Source organism: Cryptomeria japonica, chromosome 1 (genome assembly GCF_030272615.1).
Source record: "Cryptomeria japonica chromosome 1, Sugi_1.0, whole genome shotgun sequence".
NCBI lineage: Eukaryota > Viridiplantae > Streptophyta > Pinopsida > Cupressales > Cupressaceae > Cryptomeria > Cryptomeria japonica.
Genome location: NC_081405.1, coordinates 109,884,669 through 109,908,314, shown reverse-complemented (window position 1 = coordinate 109,908,314; position 23,646 = coordinate 109,884,669). Strand labels below are relative to the sequence as shown.

General features: G+C 37.1%; 1 protein-coding gene across 2 annotated transcripts in view; it reads left to right on the top strand.

Annotated features, from left to right (window-relative positions):
• The window catches only part of LOC131026844 (protein DEHYDRATION-INDUCED 19), a 62,643-nt gene that overhangs the window by 4,279 nt on the left and 34,718 nt on the right, over positions 1 to 23,646 (top strand). The gene's annotated exons all lie outside the window — the stretch shown is intronic.

Genomic DNA, 23,646 nt, shown 5'->3' with positions numbered 1-23,646 from the left:
ATCTTTCACAGAGAAATGTTGCCCTTGATACTTTGTGTAAAATAGGCAAGAATGTGATTTTTTTATCCTTGTAGAATATGTCCTACTCTGATGTTTTGGGTAATTTGATAGTTTCAGTCACCAAGTACAGGAAGCAATAATTAGGGAAAACTTCTTATATCATACGTAATCATGGTACCCTAGAATGGAACAGGACATGAAAACAAACTTATAAGACCTGCAGACAGAATAGGGAACTTGAAGCATTTACAAACCATAGAGTGGGCCAGCGGCTATCCCTGCATGAATCATAAGTGCAAAGAAAGGTGACCTGGTAAGCTTGAAGTTCTGGTATCTCATTGAAGTGAATTGTTTGGAAGAGTCAAGAACCCATGAAGAAATTGAGTAAACACAATGCTAAGTTGAATTCAGCAAAAAGGGCACATGATGAGGTAAACATTTTAAATTCAGGGCCTTGCCTTGAAGCCTGTAGTAGTCCCTACTAATTGCACAAATAACAGACACAAAACACTCTACCTTCTTTAATAGTTTTATAGTTTTCTACTAATAACATACATTCAAAGAGAAGTCTTCCAATCTAATACAACTTCTATTCTAACAGACCACTTTGTCAAAATGGTGACATCACAAAGCCACAATGATTAGTTGTAGGACTGCTAAAAGGGACAAGCATTTTTTATTTGAGGAAAATTGTCTGTTAAATTACTTTAGATTCTTAGAAAAGAGATATATTACACTAATTCAGAAAAAAAGATGCGTGGATTGGTATCAAACCCCAAAAATTCTAGGCATGCTGAAGCTTTAACAAACTAAAACAAAAAAACACAACTACAGTCAAACCTCTGTCAAGCCCAAGAATGAAATACAAAAACTATTGACAAATGAAATGCATGGAATTTGGACAACAGGAAAAATATTCAATGAGAGCTTATGCTCATACATTTCAAAATGCACATTTTTGACAATATGAAAATGATTGTTCAATTCATCTTCTTGATGACTGTTCAACTTCTAGTGTAGCTAGGAAATATAAAATATAAAATATTATCCTTCTACTCCTAGGATTATGTACATTATTGTTACATCCTCCCTGTTAATCTGTAGGGGTAGCAGTAGAACCACTGTTTGTGTTGTGCGTCAGGCAACTTGTGTATGGTGCCTTGTTTTGTTGATACAAAGCTCCACTATTTTGCAAAAGGTTTTGCTTGAGTGATTCCAAATGCAATTTTCCAAGAATCAAGATATGGACGAGGTATCTAGACCTAAATTTGTTTTCACTTTTCTCAAGTCAAATCATCTTTCCACATTGCTACATCCCATTTTGAGAGAATGTTGCACTCATTTGTTGTGAATTTTTTCACCGCCATTTCTGTGTTAATTGAAAATTCAGCATTACTTGTGAGTGATGAAATTTGTGTTTTCACCACCATTTTTTGTGTTGATTGAAAGTCCAAATTACTTTTAAGTGATGAAATTTGCAAAAGAAAAATTTGTCTTTGTCACTTCTAAGAGAGAAAAATGGAGAACCCAGACCAATGGTGCCCACAAGTAGTCCAAAAGTGTGCCAACTATAATAACCCAGGCCGATTTTCCCATGAGCAACCCAAAAGTGTGCTGAAGAATGCACTGAATGACCTGACTTCCTGAAAATATAAACCACTTGTTATCCACAATATTGACACATAAAAAATTGCTACTATGGTACGAAAAATTGTGTCAAAAATGAAGGTATATGATGAGCTCGCTCCATGCATAGTCATCAAGAAAAAAGATAAATTGTGCAATCTCAGGTGTTTAGGTGGTTGTTGAGATGTTGTAGTGATATACTACAATGACAAGTCCTCAATGGAAAATGTGAGCAATCTCCAAGTATCATGAACTCAAAATATGGATCCTAATGTTTCTCCAAGTACCATGCTCAAAGAAATCAAAATTTGAATGAGTACCCCCTATAAGATGAAAATGGAGAGCTACTGGAAAGGTCCCCCCAAAAAGAGAATATGAGCTTGTATAGAGATGCATAACTCAGTGATGCCATCACGAGTTTTCATCATGAGTCTCCATTAAGACACTTGTTGAGCGGTGTTTGTGACCACACCTACACAAAATTAAGTTTTCCAACAGTCACTTTATCCTCTCTTGATCAAAGTCCAATGTATGCTAAGATTGCAACAAGTTCACACAATTGACTCCAAGGTTTCGATTATGCAATGGATGTAAACTCAGTTGGCTTGATGTGAAATGCTTGTAATCCAAGTGGACTTACGCACACTTAAAGAAGATATAGACAAATTTATAATTTCAAGGATATTCTCATGAATGATTTGGCAATGAAATAACTCTTTTTGGGACTTTTCAATCGGAAAATGCTGAAAGTAAAATAGGAAGGGTTTAGGAAAACTACTCTAAATCTAAGAACTAAATAGATAGCAATGATTCAGATGAGATCAACCACACTTCACTTAGCCACTAGAATACAACTACATGAAGCGGGTGCAATCTTCAGAGGTTGTGTTTTAAATATTTTAAACCATTGCTGAACACCATCAGCGAACAATGCTCATCTCACGATTTAATTAAGCACACACATAAAACAGCTCAGTCCAACCTTGCACTGTTGATAAAATCATCTATCAACAAAAGTACGAGCAAGCGATCTTCACCTTAAAACACTGCAATCAACCTTGTTCATCTAAATGCTTAAAATAAATCTGACTGAGGAAAGTGAAACCATACAAGCTACAAAATAACACAAGTGTATACCATCAGAGAACAATATATCACTGTTTATCACTTAAATAGCTTATCGCAACAATTTCATACAATCTCCCCCCTTTTACAAATGAAGGGGTGAACCCTTTTATAGGCCTCCAAGAGGAAAATAGATGGTCTAGATCACAAGCCGATCAATGGCTAAGATTAAGCTTGCAAAACCCTAATTAGAGTTTGACCAAATATTCCCAACCATGACACCAAGCAGTGGGAATAAACATTAATGAAGAATCACACCACTATCTATTAATACCCATTGTTCCCAAAAATGGCATCCATAATGCATTAAATGCACCACTACATTCAAAATCACCCGCCATGCATTAAATGAGTCACTACTTCCTTGAATATGCCAGCCGCCATGCAATTATCAACCACTAGTTGGTCAAATATTCCCCAGTAATAAATGCACCACCATGCCTTCATGTAATTAATAGATTCATGTCGAAAATTGGACGACCATCATCCCATTCATTAATGGTGAATGCAATGAATCTGGCTACGACGGCTTCCAGCTCTCCTACAGAGACACTTGGAACAGTCTCCAATTTGAATTCCAGCAATGAAATATCCTCTTCACACTTGGAGATTTTCCCGCCTTGGAAGAATTTTAACAATTTTATCCACTTCAAAAAGAATCCTGTACGTCTGGAATTCTAGGGGAGAGAAAATATTTCTAGAGAGATTTTTGTTCTAAAGGAATTGTCTTGTGTTCTCGTGCATACCTTGTCTTGGAGAAAGATTTTCAGTCAACTGACCATTTTTTCCATGTCTGAGAAATTTTGTCCTGTCCGGAGTTCTGGAGAGAGAAAATCTTCAAACTTAGTCAATTTTCTATTGTTTCAAAGAATTATGTCCTAAAGGAAGGAATTTCCAACACTTAGCCAATTCTTCATTGTTTCCAAGAATTTTGTCCTGAAGGAAGGAATTTCCAACACTTAGCCAATTTTTCATTGTTTCCAAGAATTTTGTCCTAAAGGAAGGAATTTCCAACACTTAGCCAATTTTTCATTGTCTCCAAGAATGATATCCCGAAGGAAGGAATTTCCAACACTTAGCCAATTCTTCATTGTTTCCAAGAATTTTGGAAATTTTCATAGTTGGGCACAATTTTGCTGTGGTGAAGGAATTTCGTCCTAGGAGGAAAATCCTCCTTGACTGGATTCTGGTGCTCTTCATCTGTCCTAGAGTGCATTTTTGGTGTAGTAGAGGAATTTCCTTCAAGAGGAAATTCCTCCTCAACATGGTTTTGGCGTCCAACTCTATCCTTGAGCACATATTGGGAGGAGTGGAGAAATTTTGGAAAATGTTAATTTTCCTCAACAACATTTTGGCCCCCATTCCTCATTTGATATGCACTTTGATCCGGATGAAGGAATTTCGACAAACTTAGAAATTCTTCCTTGCCTTGGACATTTTTTCTCATCTCCTGGATTTGGATGCCATTTTGGAATGAAGTGGATTTTTCGTGCTTTTTCCACTTTAGGAAAGATTCCAAACTTTGCCGTTTTTCTTGATCAACTGCCTTCTTTTTCAACTTTCCGGATTTGGATTTGGATTTTCAGGAATGCTCTATCTTCAGTGTCTTGACCACTGCTTGAGGTGGGCCTACCAAAAATAGACTTACTAAAAATAGTAAGTTTGTTTTTTTGGCAAAATTAGGCCAATCTGGGACATAGTGGAACTTACTAAAAATAGGAAGTGCACTCAAATTTCACTGGTAGCTTTCTTGAAGGGTTCTGACTTCATTGCTACGTTCAGATTTTCCAAAACCCTAAGAAAATGACCTCAAATCTAAGTCTGAAGGGCAAAAACTCTAAAATAGACAAAACAAGCTCAAGACTTAGTAAAATTTGCTCAAAACACTTGCAGACTTGATCAGAATTTATTTTAAAAAATTTGCGAACCAAGGAGACCAAATGGATTGCCATGAAAAGACCCAAAGAACCAAAACCAAAAGACCAAGAAGGCTTAAAAAGTAGGGGGTCCCCATTTGGAATGGGGTGATGTGTGATTAGGTGACAACACCACCCTTCTGGGTTTCCAACTTACAACTCCACTACAAAAGCATGATCAACAAGAGTCAACTTCCATGGCCTCAAATAATTTGAGCTGAGTTGCATAGCTAGTAGTTTTAGGGTGCTCCTTATCAATATCCCAATGGGAAATCATAGATACACAAAATCAGTGCTCATATCAACACCAATGGGACTGAGAGCATAGTTATTATTTGTGGGAATTAATTGCAACTCTGCAATTTTCTTAGTAGGTTGTTGCTCATTAATGCTAGTATTAGTATTTGCAATGCTTAGCTCATCAGCAATTGGATCAACATTAGCATTTCCATAAGGAGTAGACAAACTCAACAAGTTTTTATACCATTGCTCAACACTACCTGTAATCTTGAGTTTATTATCAATCGGATTGGAAACGTCATCCACATCAAGAGCATCAACAACATCTACATCAAGAGTAAACAAGTCATCATCTGAAATGGTGGATTGGACACTCCTATAGGATTTTGATGAAAAGTAAGTCTCATTTTGCCATCTATAATGATTTATTTATCTAAAATGCATATGCCTCATTGATTTTTTGGCAAATCTCTGACATAGCATTGCTTTGTAGAATGTGTTGACCAAATGATAAACAAGGTCAAAACAATCATGAAAGGTATGTCCTTAACTTTGACAATGGCAATATGTTTGATCTTGACGGATTTGATTGGAAGTTGATTTTGATTGAATTGACAACTTGTCAATTTCACAAGATTGACCAACAGGCACAAACTTATCTTCGCTATTGTTTTGAATACCTCCAAACACAAATCTGATTGGTATATAATATTTTGGCACATGAAATTTTACAACATTTGTATACTCTAGACCAATACGATATTTGTTGGATTTTATTGTCTCCCATACAAGCACAATAGGTGAAGATTTAACAATGAGTGGATTAACAAGAATTATATCCATGATGGGTTTTGACAAAACACTTTCTAATTTAGACCCAACATTGGTCTATGGCACACGAGGGGGTTCAACATTGCTTGAAGAAGTGTAAAATCCCTAGAGTTATTAAAATTTAACTTAATCAATTTCATATCATAATTTCAGGTAAAGCCCTTGCATCTCAAACAATAACTCAATCATAGAAACACTTTATGTTGCTCAAAATCAATAGATACTCCAAACTGTAAGTGCCACAACCCAACACTAAACAACTGATTTAATTTCTGAGATAAACAAAGGTATAGAGATTGATACAAATCTTATAGTCTGCTGTAAGATTTCTGATTACATTTGACTTTTGTCCCTTCCAATACCTAATCCCCTCAATTAATACAATCATGAGGTATGAAACCCTTGTTAAGTGAATTGTTCCTAGGAGGAATAACACTTCTACAACTGGTATAGGATCTGTGCTGAATAGGTGTTCAATGTTTGTTGTAGTCTTCCCTCTGCTAATTGCTATAGGATTTTAGGGTTGGCGTTCGCTCCCATAGAGATTTGGTTTATTCCTTTCCAAGTTATTCACAATGATGAATTAGTCATGTCTTGCTACAAATGGGTATTAGATCGGAAAGTGTTATGAGCTGTGAGGTCTGCAACCTGTTGTGAGGTATTCACACATTGCCCCATTAAATGGGGAGCCCCACTTTTTTCTACTTTCTAGGATAGTGTTAGAGTCTTTTTCTATTAGCCTTTGCATTGAAGGGGTATATTTTCTTAAGTAGCCAGAGGGTTCATCAAGTCAAGTTTGTCCTCTTAGGTTTTAATAAAGACAGTCAGTTTTCAGAGCTTTTGGAATGGATGACTTGTTCTCTGATCATTGGGCTATGATAGGAATGAATGACTAAGATAAGTCAAATTGAGCATAGAGAGAAAGAAGTTGGATGTTGGAACCCTTAATCAAGTCTAATCAACAACGCAAGTGTTTCCTTTATCATCCGAGTGACCTATATATGTTATAGTGAGAGGTGACTTCTAGAGGCAAAATTTGACTAAGTATGCCAAAATTTCCATTGCTCCCTAGTTGGAGCGAATTTTGCTTCTAGTGCTCCTCATTAGGAGCAAAATCCCTCTCCAGGCGCCTCAAGTCATCTAAAATTACCTCTAATCATCATGCAATGACTCAATTTGCTCAAAGAGTGCAGGGCATGATCATCAACCTAGAGTTCAGTCAAGTATATAGGCAACTTCCTTTACTCCCTAATTGGAGTGAAATATTCTTCCATTGCTCTTAGTCGAGGGCGATGTGGACTTCTTGAGTGAATTTGGTGGAAATGAGTGAGTTTTTGAGGCTTCGAACATCATTTTGATCACAAAGGAAGTGAAGTTTATCATGATTTCAACCAACGAATGAAGGGGGATTGCATTTTTTGGGATACTACCTTTGCTTCTCTTTAGGAGCGAAAAACGCTATCATTGCTCTCCTTTGAGAGCGAAATTGCCTTCCATTGCCTTGGGGTGAGAGTGAAATCCTATCCAAAGCATTCATTGAGGTCTTTTAGGGCATGAAAGCTAAACCTAAGGCATGATGTGTTAAGACCAAGCTAGAGGATGAATTTTAAGATCACTTCCTTTGCTCCCAAATTGGAGCAAAATCCTCTTCCTTTGCCCCAAGTTGAGAGCAAAATTCCTCTTAAGACCCCACATTGAACATGGTTTAATGCATTTGAGTTGAGAAAGTGAATGTGAGTGAGCGAAAATGAATTAAGTGCCAACTTGGAGATGATTTCCTTTGCTCCCTGTTAGGAGAGAAAATCACTTCCATTGCTCCCCAGTTGGAGCGAAATTCATTTCCTTTGCCCTTAGTTGAGAGCGAATTTGATTCTAAGACCCCATATGAGCATAATATAACACACTTGAGTTGGTAGAACAAGGGGAAGTAGGTGAAAAAAGTGTTAAACTTCGATTTGGGAGTCATTTCCATTGCTCCTACTTGGAAGCGATTTTCACTTCCATTGCTCTTTGTTGGGAGCGAATTTGTCTTCCTTTGCCTAATGTTAGGAGCGAAATTGCTTGCAAGGCCTTCTTTGAGGTGTATTTGACGATTCCTCTAGTCTAGATGACAAATTTTCAAGTTTGAGTTGATAGAGGGCAAAATTTGGTTAAGTGTGAGATTATTTCCTTTGCTCCCTGATTGGAGCGAAATCCACTTCCTTTGCCCCTCAGTAGGAGCGAAAAACACTTCCATTGCCCTGGTTTAGGACCGAAATGCTCTTCCTTTGATCATGAATTGGAGCGAAATTCACTTCCATTGCTCCTCAGTGGGAGCGAATTTCACTTCTTTTGCTCTCTTCCAAGAGCGAAATTCTCTCCATGACCTTCCTTAAGGCTAATTTGATACATTTACACACTAGGAAGGCGAAATCTCAAGGTCTAAGTTGATGCAAAGGCAAGGAATTGATTAGACCTAGCTAAGAGATGAGTTTGAGGCCTGCTTCCATTTATCCTTCATAGGAGCGAAATTTGCTTCCTTTGCTCTCCCATGAGAGTGAATTCACCTCCATAGCCTCACTTGAGCATGATTCAATGTACTTAATTTGATAGATTGGGTAAAAATGAGCTAAGTTACAAATTGAAGTCCGTTTCCTTTGCTCCTCATTGGGAGCGAAATTCACTGCTATTGCTCCAATCTTAGAGCGAAATCACCTTCAAGACTTTTGGTGAAGAGAATTTGACAACTATTGCATGTGAAGACTTAAATTGAAGAGATGACTTGAGTGAATGAAGAGCAAAATTTGACTAAGTACCCAAAAATTTCCTTTGCCCTTTGTTAGGAGCGAATTCTTGTTCCTTTGCCCTTAGATAGAAGCGAAGTTGATTCCAAGGCTCTTCTTGAGGTTATTTTGGCACACTTTCATGCATGAAGGGTAGAACTTGAGTTTTGAATTGATGGAATGAAGAAAGAGGTTGAAACTTTGGCTAAGTATCTAAAAATTTCCATCATTCCTTCTCAAGAACGAAATCACCTATCATTGCTCCCTCATGAGAGCGAATTCACTTCTAAGGCACTAATTGATGGTAATTTGATGGTTTTTGCACATAAAGACTAAAAACTCAAGAAATGAACAAGGTACAAGAGATCAATTGATGAAGAAGTGATGAAATTGCTCCAACTTCCATTGCCTATCCTTAGGAGCGGCCTTTTCTCTAAATGCACTCATCAAGCCTACAAATCACATAAAATCAGAGATTATATCAAAATTAGGAGGTTATATAGAAGCCATATATCATGTGTGTTTGATGCTCATTTGTTTGTTTTGCAGGAGGTGAAGAAAGAAATCAAAAGGACTAGATTGGAAGAGGATTGGACAAGCATCTCAGGGAGAAAATTTCAAACATAAGGACAAAATACAAGGAAGATGTCTTCAAGAGGAAAGCTTCATCAGCAAATACAAAGACATCAAAGAAGGTGACTACACAAGAAGGATTCATTCACCCAAGGATATGATCCACAACGCTAATAGCATGAAGAAAATCACAAAGAAAGAGTTTCAAAAGATTGAAGAAGCAGCTAGGACATCAAGAGTTCATTCCAAGGCAGTCACAAGATCCAAAACTAAGAAGAAGTCAATATCTACTCCTTGCACCTCCATGATTAAGATATTCAAGAGGATAATTTCAGAAGAGTTAATCAAAGTTAGAAGATTGTCATCATCACTATTGAAGCTGAATAATGTTGAGTATCAAGGGATATTGCTCAATATTCATTTACGATGATCTACCAAGTCCACAGGTGCAAGTCGAGGTGTCATCCCAGTCACTACTCCATCGAATCAAGAGGAGTTCCTCAACAGCATGTTGAGTTGCAATGTACCTAACTCATCCATGGGAGCACAAACTTTGATGTACCTACCCCCACTATTTATTGGTCGAATATTCTGAAGAGGACATGTGTCAAAGGAATGTAATTATTTCATTGGCAAGAACAAGGTTTGTTGTAACAAACCCTAATTAGGGTTTCATGGTAAAATCTTGGCTATTGATGGGGTTTGATCCTGGCCATTCATTGTAAAATGAGCTCTCTATATAAAGCTCAAGCTCTTCATTTGTAAAGGTTAATAGAATAGTGTGTAGTCCAAGGATAAATAGAATAGAAGAATAGAATAGAGAATAGTTCAATAGCAAATAGCAATTAGAGTAGAAGTTAGATTAGGAAAAGGCAAGGATTGTTGCCAAAGTCTTGTTGTAAAGAGCATATGATTTCATTGAAGTTATGGTGAATTAATGTGTTATTTCAACAAGTCACATGGTCTCTACTTCTCAAATCATTTGCTTGCACGTTGATTAGATTGAATGGAGGAACTTGTTGAATGCATTTGTGCAGAACTCGTTTAGTCCATACCACTAGCCTCTTGTTGATTGTAAGAGTGTCTTGCATGGTCAACTGGAATGATATGAGCTTAACTTCAAATTGTTATATGTCTGTTGTTTATGCATTAACTTGAATGGTAATAAATTTTTGATGGTAATGATTTGAACATCTTTGAATTATCCCTTAGAAGATTGCACTGAACTTGTGTCAAATTGTTCAATTTGATGGTGAGACCTCACCTAGTAAGGATTCCATCGAATCATTCACCCATTTTCTTGCATTCTTAGGATTAGAATAGACTCCCTAAACCTTATGTCTTTTGCCCTTTCTTATTCTCCAAGCAAGTAGTTAGGATCTAAGTTCCAGCAATTCAAGCATTTAACAATTCAACATAAGTCCCCTTGTGATTCCAGCATAATCACATCAAACCATTGAGCTTATCCACAAGTCGTGACCCGACATTTATGAACCTTAGAGTTGTCTTAAGTGATCCTTAAGCTAATCTTCAGCATTTGAGTAACTTTGTTCAAGAGAGGATAAGATACTTTTGGGTATTTTATTGTGTGTTTGCATGTGGATGAAAAACACATCAACACAACCCTGAAATGTTCACCTAGAAATACTCATTCACTGTGATGGTAGTTACTTGTTGGCATGCCTAGTAATGAATTTGAATCACTCTTAATTTGCAATTTGATTTGCTTCAACTCCCTTCCTAAATGTCCCCTAACTTTGGATCCAATTCAACATAATTGGTTTTGCCAGGTTTTTGGATGTCAACTTAAGCTTGAAAGATGGGACAATACTTGCTACAAGTTATGTTTAACCCTTCCAGTTGATCGTGGAACTGTTTGCCTAGCTGGTTGAATAATTTGAGATAATGATCAGCAATCCATAGATGACAATTGTGGAATATGTAGTCAAAAATCATTGCAAAAGATTCGATATACTGAGGTAGGGCTTTTGTCCTCACTTCGGGGGGCTTTGAATAGAGGGTTTCATCCCTATTTGGAGCAAGTAAATTTGTTGCAACAAGTAACAATCCTCGCAGCCTACCTCCAAATGGGGCTTGAGATAGATTTTACAGTTGATTGTAGAATGGAACCTTAGGCCCTAAATTGGTTACAAAAATCCAAAATTCAAAGTTCACTTTATTTTATATTCAATATTGTACTTACATTTTATATTAAATATTTTCTTAATTATAATATTTAGGTGGTGCTTATAAACACCCTCATTACCCTCATTACTGGAACATAAATATTTTTGTTCTTTGCAACACTTTTCTATGTTAATTGATATTCCTTTTTGCTTGAAGAAGGAATACTATTGTTGACACCATCTTTTTTCTCAGCTAAGGCATTGGGTCCCTCTTCCTGTAGTATTGCAACTTATTAATTTCTTGTCTCGACATCTTGTATTGATTACAAAAATCCATAAACATTGGCTTGTATTGATGCTGACCCTAAGAGGAAAGGGACATGACAAGAAGGAACATAAACATTTTTTTTCTTTGCAACACTTTTCTATGTTAATTGATATTCCTCTTTGCTTGAAGAAGGAATATTATGTTGACACCATCTTTCTTCTCAACTAAGGCACTGGGTCCTTATTCTTGTAGTTGATTTGCAACTTATTAATTTCTTGTCCCAACATCTTGTATTGATTACAAAACGCCATAAACAAGGGCTTGTATCGATGCCAACAATCTGAGATTATCGTTTATTCTTGTTTGTTGCTGAAATTAATTTGCAAAGATAGCATGCCATTAATGTATAATATGGACATGATTACAAGGACTATACACACATTTATGTCCGATTCCACTATTAATGCTTGGAGATAATTTACAACACCTTATGGCTTTTTGTTGTTGAGAAGAGATAGATTGGTTCCTTATCATTCCAACAGGTGGCTTTTTCTATATACTACTAGACCGATTTTTGTTGGTACATGGAAGAAACTTGGCCTTTTGATATACTTGATGGTATGTGAGAGTGACATTAAAGCACATGAAGTAGAGAGATATGTGTCCCATAGGTAGAGCATGAAAATAATTCACCCTATTAATAACACTTGATTAGAAATTGAACTTTCTTTTAGATAGGGTTAATGTCTTATGATAGCAACAAATGGGTAGCGGAGGGAGTGAAAATGAGAAATAACAAGTCCTTATTGCTCCCTAGCAATTTATAGAGCAATTCCCCAAATGTGGTTGTTGTAACTATATTAGGCATTGGGTATAGTGGTTTGAATGCAACATCTTGACTAGTAAATGTGAACTGAAGGTACCAGCAATATTGAATGCTGTGATTTTTTGGTTTTGACAAAAGATGAATCATATTTGAAATTTGACTTCAAAGTTGACTTATTGCTGAAAATGTCCCATTTCCATACACATTATAAGGGATAAAATGACTTTTAAAATACCCCAACTAGACAACTTCACTACGAAAATCTCCCCCAAGTTTAAAAAACAAATTCAAAACCTAAAAATTTAAAATTCAAGACTCTTGATTTAGAAGTTTTATACTCTTTTGTGTGGAACAAGATTGGATCGAGGAACCAAAGAAACACATATGGGGCCCATTAGTAGAGCATGAAAAGAATTCACCCTATCAATAACACTTGCATAGAAATTGAACTTTGTTTTAGATAGGGTTTAAGTCTTATGATAGCAACAAGTGGGTAGCGGAGGGAGCGAAAATGAGAAATAACAAGTCCTTATTTCTCCCTAGCAATTTATAGAGCAGTTCCCCAAATGTGGTTGTTGTAACTATATTAGGCATTGGGTATAGTGGTTGAACGCAACATCTTGACTAGTAAATGTGAACTGAAGGTACCAGCAATATTGAATGCTGTGATTTTTTGGTTTGACAAAAGATGAATCATATTTGAAATTTGACTTAAAAGTTGACTTATTGCTGAAAATGTCCCATTTCCATACACATTATAAGGAACACCCCAACTAGACAACTTCACTACGAAAATCTCCCCCAAGTTTGAAAAAAACATTCAAAACCTAAAAATTTAAAATTCAAGACTCTTAATTTAAAAGTTTTATACTCTTTTGTGTGGAACAAGGTTGGATCAAGGAACCAAAGAAACACATATGCTGGCAGCAAGAGTCACAACAGAGAAATTTTACAAGACAAGAGTGAGGCTGCTGAGTATCAAGGCCAAGCGGAACTGTAGCAATATTGGTGTTGCTTAAGTCATGATAGCTTCTGTCACAAATATTATTTTTGTTTTAGATTTAAAGGAGACCATTTTTTCTTTTTCATATTTTACACTTGCTGTTTGCAAATGTGGCTGCAAAACATCCAAATGTAAACAATATTTCTCCCTTAAGAAAAAAATATATATCGAGTTTCACAAAATTGTAATTTAAGAGTCAAAAGTTGAAGAGAGGACAAGTGGAATGATATGTATTTTATATACAAGGGCTGGAAACGATATGCAAGGGTGAATGAAACAGGAGGGACTCATCACATTCAATCTGTCTTAACCATACCCGCCATAACTGTTGGATTCCTCTCACTGATCTTCTCCTTAAAGTAGACTTGGCATGTCGGCAAGTGTTCAAGCTTCCTTTTAAGACCACACTCATTTCATGTGGCCTTACAGGAATCAAAACTTCTGGTAGGAGTTCTGCCTCTTGTTTTCTATTTTCTTTTTCATCTGAATTTTGAATGTCTCTGGGACAGCAACGGTATGGAAGAGTACATGTTTGAGATGACAAAACATCCAAATAAAGTGCACCCTAATTCTAAACTTCTAGCAAAGCCAACTAAGCAGCAAGACACACTTGCCTCCTTGAATAGATGACCAAATCAATCACAACGATCACAATAACAAAACAATATTTAGGCATACACAATCTTCAAATTTTGCAACATAAAGAATATGCACATGAGCACTACTTCATACAAGTAGGGCCATCGTAATAACCCCACTTTGAAATAGAATTTAATAATAAATGATGATAATATCCCCACTTTGAAATATAATTTAATAATAAATGATAATAATATCCCCACTTTGAAATAGAATTTGACTAGGTTGCCGGTTCCGGTTCGGGTTCGAAGAACCCGGTACGCTGGTACGGCAAAATTTTGAAAAGGGGTTTGGGTTTGTTAGTACAAAAACATGTAAATATATATATATATATATTTTGATATTTGTGAAGCCTATAAGCATGAATTAAAATATGCATGTCACATAGCATCATATGAACAACAAAACAAACATAAACTTGTAATCATAGCATCATGATCATACCATAATTGATAATAGCATCATATACATCAAGTTTAATATCAAAATGACAAAATATTCAAGTATCATTGTTTCAACTTTCAACAATATAAACTTAAAGTTTAATCATCAAATGGATCATCTAATTCTTCATCCTCCTCCTCCTCCTCCTCCTCCTCATTGACATTGACATTACATGAGCCAATGCCACTTGCACTTGCACTATAAGCTGGCTCAATTTCCGAGTCATCAAGTGTCAATGCAAGAAGCTGAGAAGCAGGAGCATCCAAATCAATATGCTCTGGCTCTATATCCCACATCTTTGTTTCCCCTTGTGTGTAGTCATGTTGTTTGTGTGAAAGAAGACGTAGGTTGGAATGCACATATACTAAATTCTCCGCTCGTTTTGATAGCAGCCTATTGCGCTTTACTGAGTGGATGAAAGAGTATGTGCTCCAATTTCTTTCTAAAGCAGATGAACTAGCAACCTATGAAGACAAAGTAAACAATTAAAGTTATACATTAATAAAAATAAAATTACTAGCAACCTATGAAGACAAAGTAAACTATAAATAAACTAAAACTTGTAAATTTAAAATTTTAATTAATTAAACTTACTTGTGATAAAACTTTTATAGCGAGGGGTTGTAGGTGTTGGAAGCATGTGCCATGGAAATACCACCAGCTATGAGCATCTTTCTTGGATCTATGACGAAGTGCATCAACACTTAGACCATTCCCATTTGCGAATTCTATGAACTCATTTGTAACAACATCTCGCAAATCATCATCGGGATATAGTCTAAGAAATGCTGCCTTATACCCATCAAATACTTCTAGATCTCTCCATGGTGGAATCCTTCCTGGTTTATCAAGAAACTGATTGCTATAGTACTTAGGTGTCAAGGCATAGGCAAGAAGGTGCAAAGGAGTGGTCATCTTATTCCACCTCTCTACAATAATTACTTCCAGTTCTTTGAAGAATTTCTCCTGAGGATCATTCTCTTTTTCATTTATAGTGACCTTTATTTTTTCAAGCATTGAATCAATGCCATCATAAATCTCACCTATGCAAGGCCTATCCATATTTGTATAGCGAATCATGCTCATGATGGGCTCAGTGATACTTAGGAGATATGTAACAAGATCCCACCATTTCTCATTCAATATTCTATCCCTAATTTTTTATGCCCTCTCAGTGCTACTTTGCTTCCATACAGTCCAATTGGTGCTGATCACCATATTGCATAGTGCCACTCTAACTTTCACAAGTCGTCTTAAGACGATTGTGTTTGATGCAAAACGGGTCTCAGCAACCTATAACACAAATTAATGCCAAATGATTAAAAAATAAAGCCAAACTTTAAAGAAGAACACACAATATAGCTTACACAATGATATTATTAACATTGAAAATTCAAAAAAATCAGAAAATGTAAAATTAAATTACTATTTCACTTACCTTCAATAGCTCCAAATTCGAATAGGTTCTAAAAATCCCTTGAGACATGTGGTGGTTTGTGATGAACATCTGGATGTCCTCAGCCTCTGCATACACATCTCTGATCCATTTTATTTTTTGCCCAATCCTTTGTAGCATAAGATTGAGTGAATTTACCGCACAAGGTGTCCAAAAGATGTTATCATAGCATTGCTCAACCAACAAACCAGCAGCTCTACAATTTTTTGCATTGTCCGTTATGACTTGGACAACATTGCGGGGTCCCACAAACTCAATGGCAGAGATGAGAATTTCTGCAATAAATTGGCCATCTTTTATTTGGCCCTCACAATCCACAGCTCTCAAAAACATTGCCCCTTTAGGGGACACCACTATGACATTGATCAAGGGACGGTTTTTAGCATCTTTCCACCCATCTGAAACAATTGTTACACCTGTCTCAACCCATGAATCCCTTATGGGTTTCAATGCATCTTCAACCCTCTTCACCTCTTTCTCCAATAATGTTCCACGTACCTTCTCATAACCGGGGCCCTTATACCCTCTTGGTGCCTCATTAACACTTCTTATCATTTGCTTCCAATATGGGGAGCAAACAACATTGAATGACAACCCATTTGCATAAATGCACCTTACTATATCTTGATCAGCATTGTCTCTACTCTCATTTTGGAATGCGGTTTCTAAACGCCCCTTTGTTCTTTTACGTGTCAAGGGTGGTTCACTTTGAGGTTCATTTGTGGCAAAGAAGGGGTGGTCTTCTACTACAATACTAGGATTAGAAGGGCTTTGCATTCCCCTTGTTTTCTTTGATGCAGTTTGGTTCAATCTACGAGCTTCCCTCTCTTCTGACACCTCATGCTCCCTAATATATTTCATCACTATCTCATCTGGTATAGGTTTACCATTTTTTCCAAAGCATTTTTTGATGCCTCTTCCTTTTATTCCACACAAATAGCCTACCACCCGATAATATGAACTATTACGTTCAATATCACATCCATGGCATTTCCAACGGAATCCCCCACCTCCCGGAAGTTGTTTTATAATGTCCACATATTTCCATAAGGGGGAATTTGGATCATGTCTTTGTTTTGCAATTATTTGTTCATTGCCAATGGAGGAAGATGTAGATGCCATTCTAGTTCCTATGGCAAGAAATAAAATAAACATATTCAAAAACAAAAACTAAATAATGAAAAAAAATTCAAGTTTCATGTTTGACAATTTGTGAAACAAAAATAGTTGGAAAAAAATGTTTAAAAACCTACCTCTTGCAGCCAATGGAAGCTTGAACATGTATGGAAATGATGCTGCAACACTTGTTGAAGCTTCTAAACTCAGTCTTCAACTCCTCCTCTTTGATCTTGGAAGCCAAATTTTGTTCAACCTTTCTTCAACCTGCTCTCATAAAAAATTTGTTTGCAACACAAATGAGGTGAAATGTGTCAATAAAATGTTTTAGAAGTGTTTTTTAGGTTATAATTTTCACTTTTTAAAAGGCGGAATTGAAAAAAAATTAAAATTTGCTTTGTTTTTTAACTTTATGGGCCGCCCAGCTGCCCGGGTTCGACTGGGTTTGACCAGGGTCGAACCCACCCTGGGTTTTTCGAACCCTGGTCGAACCCAAGTCGAACTGGACCCGTACCACGGACCCGGTCGAACCCGGACCCGTACCAGGGCGTCCCAGGGGCGAACCCGGTAACTCAGGAATTTGATAATAAATGATAATAATAAAATTAAAATATAAAATGATATAATTAAATATGATTAATAAAAAATTAATTAAGTTAATGAAAAGTCAAAAGACATGAAAGGAAAAGTTGTGACTCCCTCAATAATGATATATAAAAGGGAGAAGAAAACCTCATTTGAGAGGGGGGATAATTTGGTGATGAGAAGTGCAGATTTGATTTAAATAATAAGTGCAGATCTGATTATGAAAGGTTGTGTCCCTTTCAAATGGTAGAAATAATGAAGAGTTACACTCTTTCAAAGGGTGCTAATGGTGAAAGGGTATGTCTCCTGCCAAAGGGCATACATGATGAAGAGGTGTGACCTCTCCCTCAAATTGAGAGATATAAAGGGAAGGAATGAAAAGCATCTAGTGACATCACCATTGATAAGATCAGATCAAAATTGTTATCAAGTTACAGGAAGTAACATTTGTGTTCTTTATGGTATGCCTCCCAATCTGCAGGCGACATCTACAATGCGAACTCCAACCGCAGGCTACAATCTGCGTACAGGTAAGAGGGGTTAAGAAGTCTTAAGGTATATATGTGTGTGGACGTGTGTGCCACACACACATATGCATTTTTATGAATACATATATCTCTAATGATTACTTATATGAATGTAACAATAAAGATAGGAAGCTATGTAGAATATGTATGTGTATTTAGGATCATTAGAAAGATTAAAGAATATGTCAATGAAGATGTAAATTATGGAATGGAAAACAGTAATGAATTATAAAATGTAATATTAATGTGATTATATGATGAAGGTTATAGGGAAGAAATTCCCTTAGCCTAATGGAGGGATTATGATAATCCCTGAAGGGCAGTATATACTGAATATCTATATGCATATATATGGCTTGGTTGACTAAGTTCATCCAAGAAGAGACGGATCTGGCCGGTCCCCTCTGAGGACTTGGATGATGGGATGCATCATCCAAGGCAAGGAATTGACATAGGGTCTTCCTTGGATGGCTTGGGTGTAAGAGGTTATACCCAAGACAGGAATCGAATTAACCTTCGATTTCCTGGAGGGCTTGGATGTAAGAAATTACATTCAAGACAGGAGTCGAATTAACCTTCGATTTCCTGGAGGGCTTGGATGTAAGAAATTACATTCAAGATAGGAGTCGAATTCACCTTCGACTTCCTGGAGGGCTTGGAACCAAGATGGGTTTCAAGAAGGCGAGCTTCACGGCCGCCTAAGGACATACTTTCGTATGGCAATCGTATCCTTTTTATTAGATAAAAGTTGTGATTATGTTAAGTAAGTATTTTAAAGTTAGATTGCAATTTAGATTACTTATATATATATATATGTTTGTTGTATTCTAACAATCTATTTTGCAGGTTAATGATCTCTAACTAGTAGGGACATTACAGCCATGGGAGGTCTGTATAGCTTTCACAACAATGATCTACACATTTGACAACAAACTTCTGTTGTGACCTTTTCACACATCACCCCATTGAGAATGGAGACCCTCCCCTTTTTCCTACTTTCTAAAGTTTTTGTTAGAGCCTTGTGACCTTCCTGTTGACGTGTTTTTTATGACCGCATCTAACACAGAATAAAGTCACCAATGGTCACCTTATCCTCCCTTGATCAAGATTAGTCTGTATGCTAGGATTGCTTAAAGTTCAAACGGCTAATTCCAAGGTTCCTTCAGTGTGTGGACGTGACTCAAATGTTTGATGGGTTTGCTGATAACCCAAGGGGCCTTACGTGTGTTCAATTGGAGAAGACTCATGCAAGCTCAAAGATTTCTGCACGGATGATTTGCAATGAAAGCTCTAATTTTGGATATTTTGGATTTTTCGAATTATGCGGAAAGTAAATAAGAGTAGGGTAGAGAAGACTATGCTAAAGCTAATCTAATCCTAAGAACAGGAGACGGGCTCACTCATGCAAAATCAAACCACGCTTCGTTTCGCCAGCAGAGCACAACTACATGAAGGCGGTGCAATCTTCAAAGGGTTCATGGAGGTTTTTCAAATCATCAATATGGACCATCGGATTGAACAATCTCTACTGATGATCGAAGTTAAGCGTATACACATCAAAAGGCTCAGGCTAACTTTGCACGGTATACAACAATCAGTTGTACACCAAAAGTATGAGCACAAATTTTGCAACAAGTACTCCTATCAGATCCAATTCTTCTAGCAACATATAAGCAAATCTAATCTAATTGAAGAGAGCAAGACCATGCAAATTGCCAAAGTAGAACAAGAATACACCATCAAAATTGAACAATGCATTAAGTTGGCTACTTCACAATCCTGATGCAACAATCTCAGACAATAATCTCTCCTCCCTTTACAAATGAGGGGGGTCACCCCTTTATATAGGTCTCAGGCCATGCAAATCCTAATTAGGGTTCACCCAAGAAGATTCCCACTCTAGGTGCAACAAGGTGGGAATCGGCAATTAATAACCCATTATGCCCATATACAATTAATTCAAAGCTCAAAATAGCACCCACTAGCACATTAAATGCGCCCATGATGTTGATTATGCCCAAAATATAGCGAACACCTTCATGCAAGGAATAAATGCCCATCATTCTCCATATGATGGCAACATGCATAAATGAGGAGGTTGCATGCAAGAAGATTCCTCATCCGACGGCAACATGCATTGACTAGAACCACACTCAATCAAAATACCTCCAGCAGTAAATACACCACTACTATTCAACCGAAAGAATCTCGTCCAAAAATGGATGACCATTATCCCGCTCATTTATGGCGTATGCAGTGAATTTGTTGATGACGGCTTTGTTGTGATGTTTTCACACATCGCCCCATTGCAAATGGGGACCCCTGCTTTTTTTTTTGCTTTCTAGGGTTTGTTTTTAGTTTTTTTAGGGTTTTGTCAGTTAGCCTTTGCATTTTGAGGGTCGCCTAGGGGATCACCTGGATAGTAGGTTCTGCTTGAGTTAGGTCAAGTTGGTGAGTGATGAAGTCTGGAATGTCCTGATCCTGAAATTTGGCTAAGTTTGGAATGTCCTGATCCTGAAATTTGGCTAAGTTTGGAATGTCTTGATCCTGAAATTTGACTAAGTCTGGAAACTGAAAAACCTCCAAAAACTAGATTTTGCAATATAACTCCTGGAGGTCTGAAACCACTCTCAAACATCCTGAAAGTATATATGGAATATAACTTAAAGTATAAGTTATACTTAAATGTTATATTCCATAAAATTATCCTGACAGAGAGTTCAAAAAGACAAGTTTCGCTCCTGACCCTTCCTGAGGGTCTAAAGCGAATTTCGCTCCTGACCCTCTCAGGAGGTCCAAGGCGAATCTCGCCCCTGACCCTTCCAGAGGGTCCAAGGCGAAAATCAACCTAGGACTCATTCCTGGCCTTATTCGACCAAATTTTGATTTGCAAAGCATTTTGTTTGGACTTTGGGATTGATTGAAAACCTTGAAGAAAATGATGAATTTTGGCCAAGATTGGGAATTTCGCTCCTGACCCTCACTGGAGGTCCAGAGCGAAATTCATTGTAGATTTCGTTTGCCAACTCGCTTGAGTTTGAAACCTTGTTCCTGGCCTTGAAAATGATCTTACCTTGCCCTGTGAAGTGATTTGAAACTAAAAGATTGAGCAATTTAGCCTAGATTGTAAATTTCGCTCCTGACCCTTGCTGAAGGTCCAGGGCGAAAATCTTATTTAAGTTTATTTTAGCACTAGTTTTGGCTAACTTGTTCTGTGCAGGGTCTCCTGGAGAGAAGATTAGACGTCACTTGATGCAAATTGAAGGTTGGAAAGCATTAAAGATGATGAATTTTGGGCAACAAATCAAAATCGCTCCTAATCCTCTCTGAGGGCCCAGGGCAAATTTCTTGTGGACACACTATTTTATCCTTTTGGGACATGAGAATTTATTCATAGCATGAAACAAGATAATATCTTCCTTAGCCAAGAAATTTCGAGATGAAAAGTGGAACGATTTGATCATGATGGCAAAAGGCGCTCCTGTCCCTCACTGAAGGTCCGGAGCTAGATTCTAAAAAATGCAATTTTCTTGCAAGGACAAAACAAGTTTTGTGATTGAAATGAATGGAAGAAGGTGTGTTTTGCCCGTTGAAGATAATTTGGAGGGCTAACGAAGGACGGATAAAACTACAATTTGCAAAATCGCTCCTGTCCCTCTTTTAGGGACTAGGGCGAAAAACCTAATATCCAGCCCTTCTCTCCAAGTTTAGACAAATCTAAGCCAAGGCGCAAGTTTGAAATGATGTTTAAAATGCCTTGAGGTGGAATTGAGATACTAGGATTACGAATTTGGATGACAATTTGCAAATTCGCTCCTGTCCCTCACCAAGGGTCCAGGGCGAAATTTCTAAGTGTGCCCACTTTCCTTGCATTTCGAGATAACTTTTTGTTTCCAACACTCAAAAGGGGAGTGAAGTATGATATTCTACGCTTTGAGGGTAATTTGAAGTTGAAGTAATTAAGAATTTGTGCTAGAGACTCAAGATCGCTCTTGACCCTCACTGAAGGTCTAGGGCGAAACTTACAAAATCAACAACTTCCCTCCAAGATTTCGCTAAGGCAAGGTTGTGCAAGGATTGAAAAGGTCTTCTAAAGCATGGTGAACAAAGATTTGACTTCAAAACTTGATAATCCTAGGCTAAAATACAAAAGTCGCTCCTGTCCTTCACTAGAGGCCCAAGGCGAAAATCTTTAGAACACCTATTTTGCCATGCGGAAGCAAGTTGAGCATGCATGGAACAAGTGAAAGAGATCATTACTTACCCCACAACGAGAATTGACAAATAAAAGGTGAAGGATTAAGAGCAAAAGTGAAAAGGCGCTCTTGTCCCTCTCCAAGGGTCCAGGGCGAAAAAGGTCCTAATGCACTTCCCTCCTAGAGATCAAGTGAAATTAAACTCAAGACTCCAATTAAAAATGTCATTTTAATACCTAGATGAAGTCTTGGACAAGAAAATGAGGAATGCAAGGCCTAAATTGAATGTTCGCTCCTGACCCTTGCGAAGGGTCCAGGGCGAAGTTGGTAGCATTTTTTATTTTCACCATATTTGAGCGTTGATATCCTCCAAATTGCATTAGATGCCAAATTACTAAATTCGAAATATTTGGAAAAATTAAATTAAATTGGCATTTAATAAAAGACACATTGGCATTTAATAAATTAATTTTGAGCCTCAAAAATCGAATTTTTATTATAAAGGCCATTAAAATTAATTTTTGTGAAATCAAAATTAAAAAATGGAGCGCTTGAGGGCTTATTTTTATTTATTTTATCAAGTCGGCCTCTCCTTTTTGCAATTTTATTTATTTTTTAGGCCTATTTTGCCAAGTTGGCCTATGGGGAAGCAAAGTGGTGAGCGCCCTATATAATAGGGGTGTTTTGACCAAGTTTAACCAATCATTCACTCATTACTTCAAGTACGAATTTGGAGAGCAAGAAGAAGGTGCGAAATCTGGTCTATTTGGAGCGAATTTATCTCAAGTGTTGGAGGCTAGAAGGAGGTGGAGTTGATTCTTGTAAAGGCTAAAGTAGGCGCATTTTGCTCAAGGGAGAACTTTGATCTACATTTTGCCTAGCAAATTCATCTATTTTTGCATCATTTCTTAGAGTTTAATGCTCAAAGAGGAGGTATGGCAAAATCATCTTGACACCTTTGTTTGAGGTTTGATTTTTGAACTTTTATTTTGAAAATTCTAAGTTTGGCATAGTTAATTAGGAAATGATAACTCAAGATTTATCATGAAGTTTCCTAATTAAAATCTTAAATCTTCCTTTTGAATCCTAATTTCTACACTTCAAGATATAATACTAATTGTGAAATGTTGCGTAGGCATCAAATGGATATCCCGGAGTTGGAAAATCAAGCCAGATCAAGGACGACCTCCTCCAGCCTAGCATCGACAAGGACGACCTTCTTCGATCCAGCATCATCAGGATAAGGGCGACCTCTTCCAATCCAGCATTCCAAGGCAAGGTACATTATCATCCTACACATCAAAGACACAAGAAGTCAGAGCAAAGGGTTCGTTGAAGGAGCAGATAGTTCCAGAAGAGTTAATTAAAGCTAGCTTCTCAGCAACAT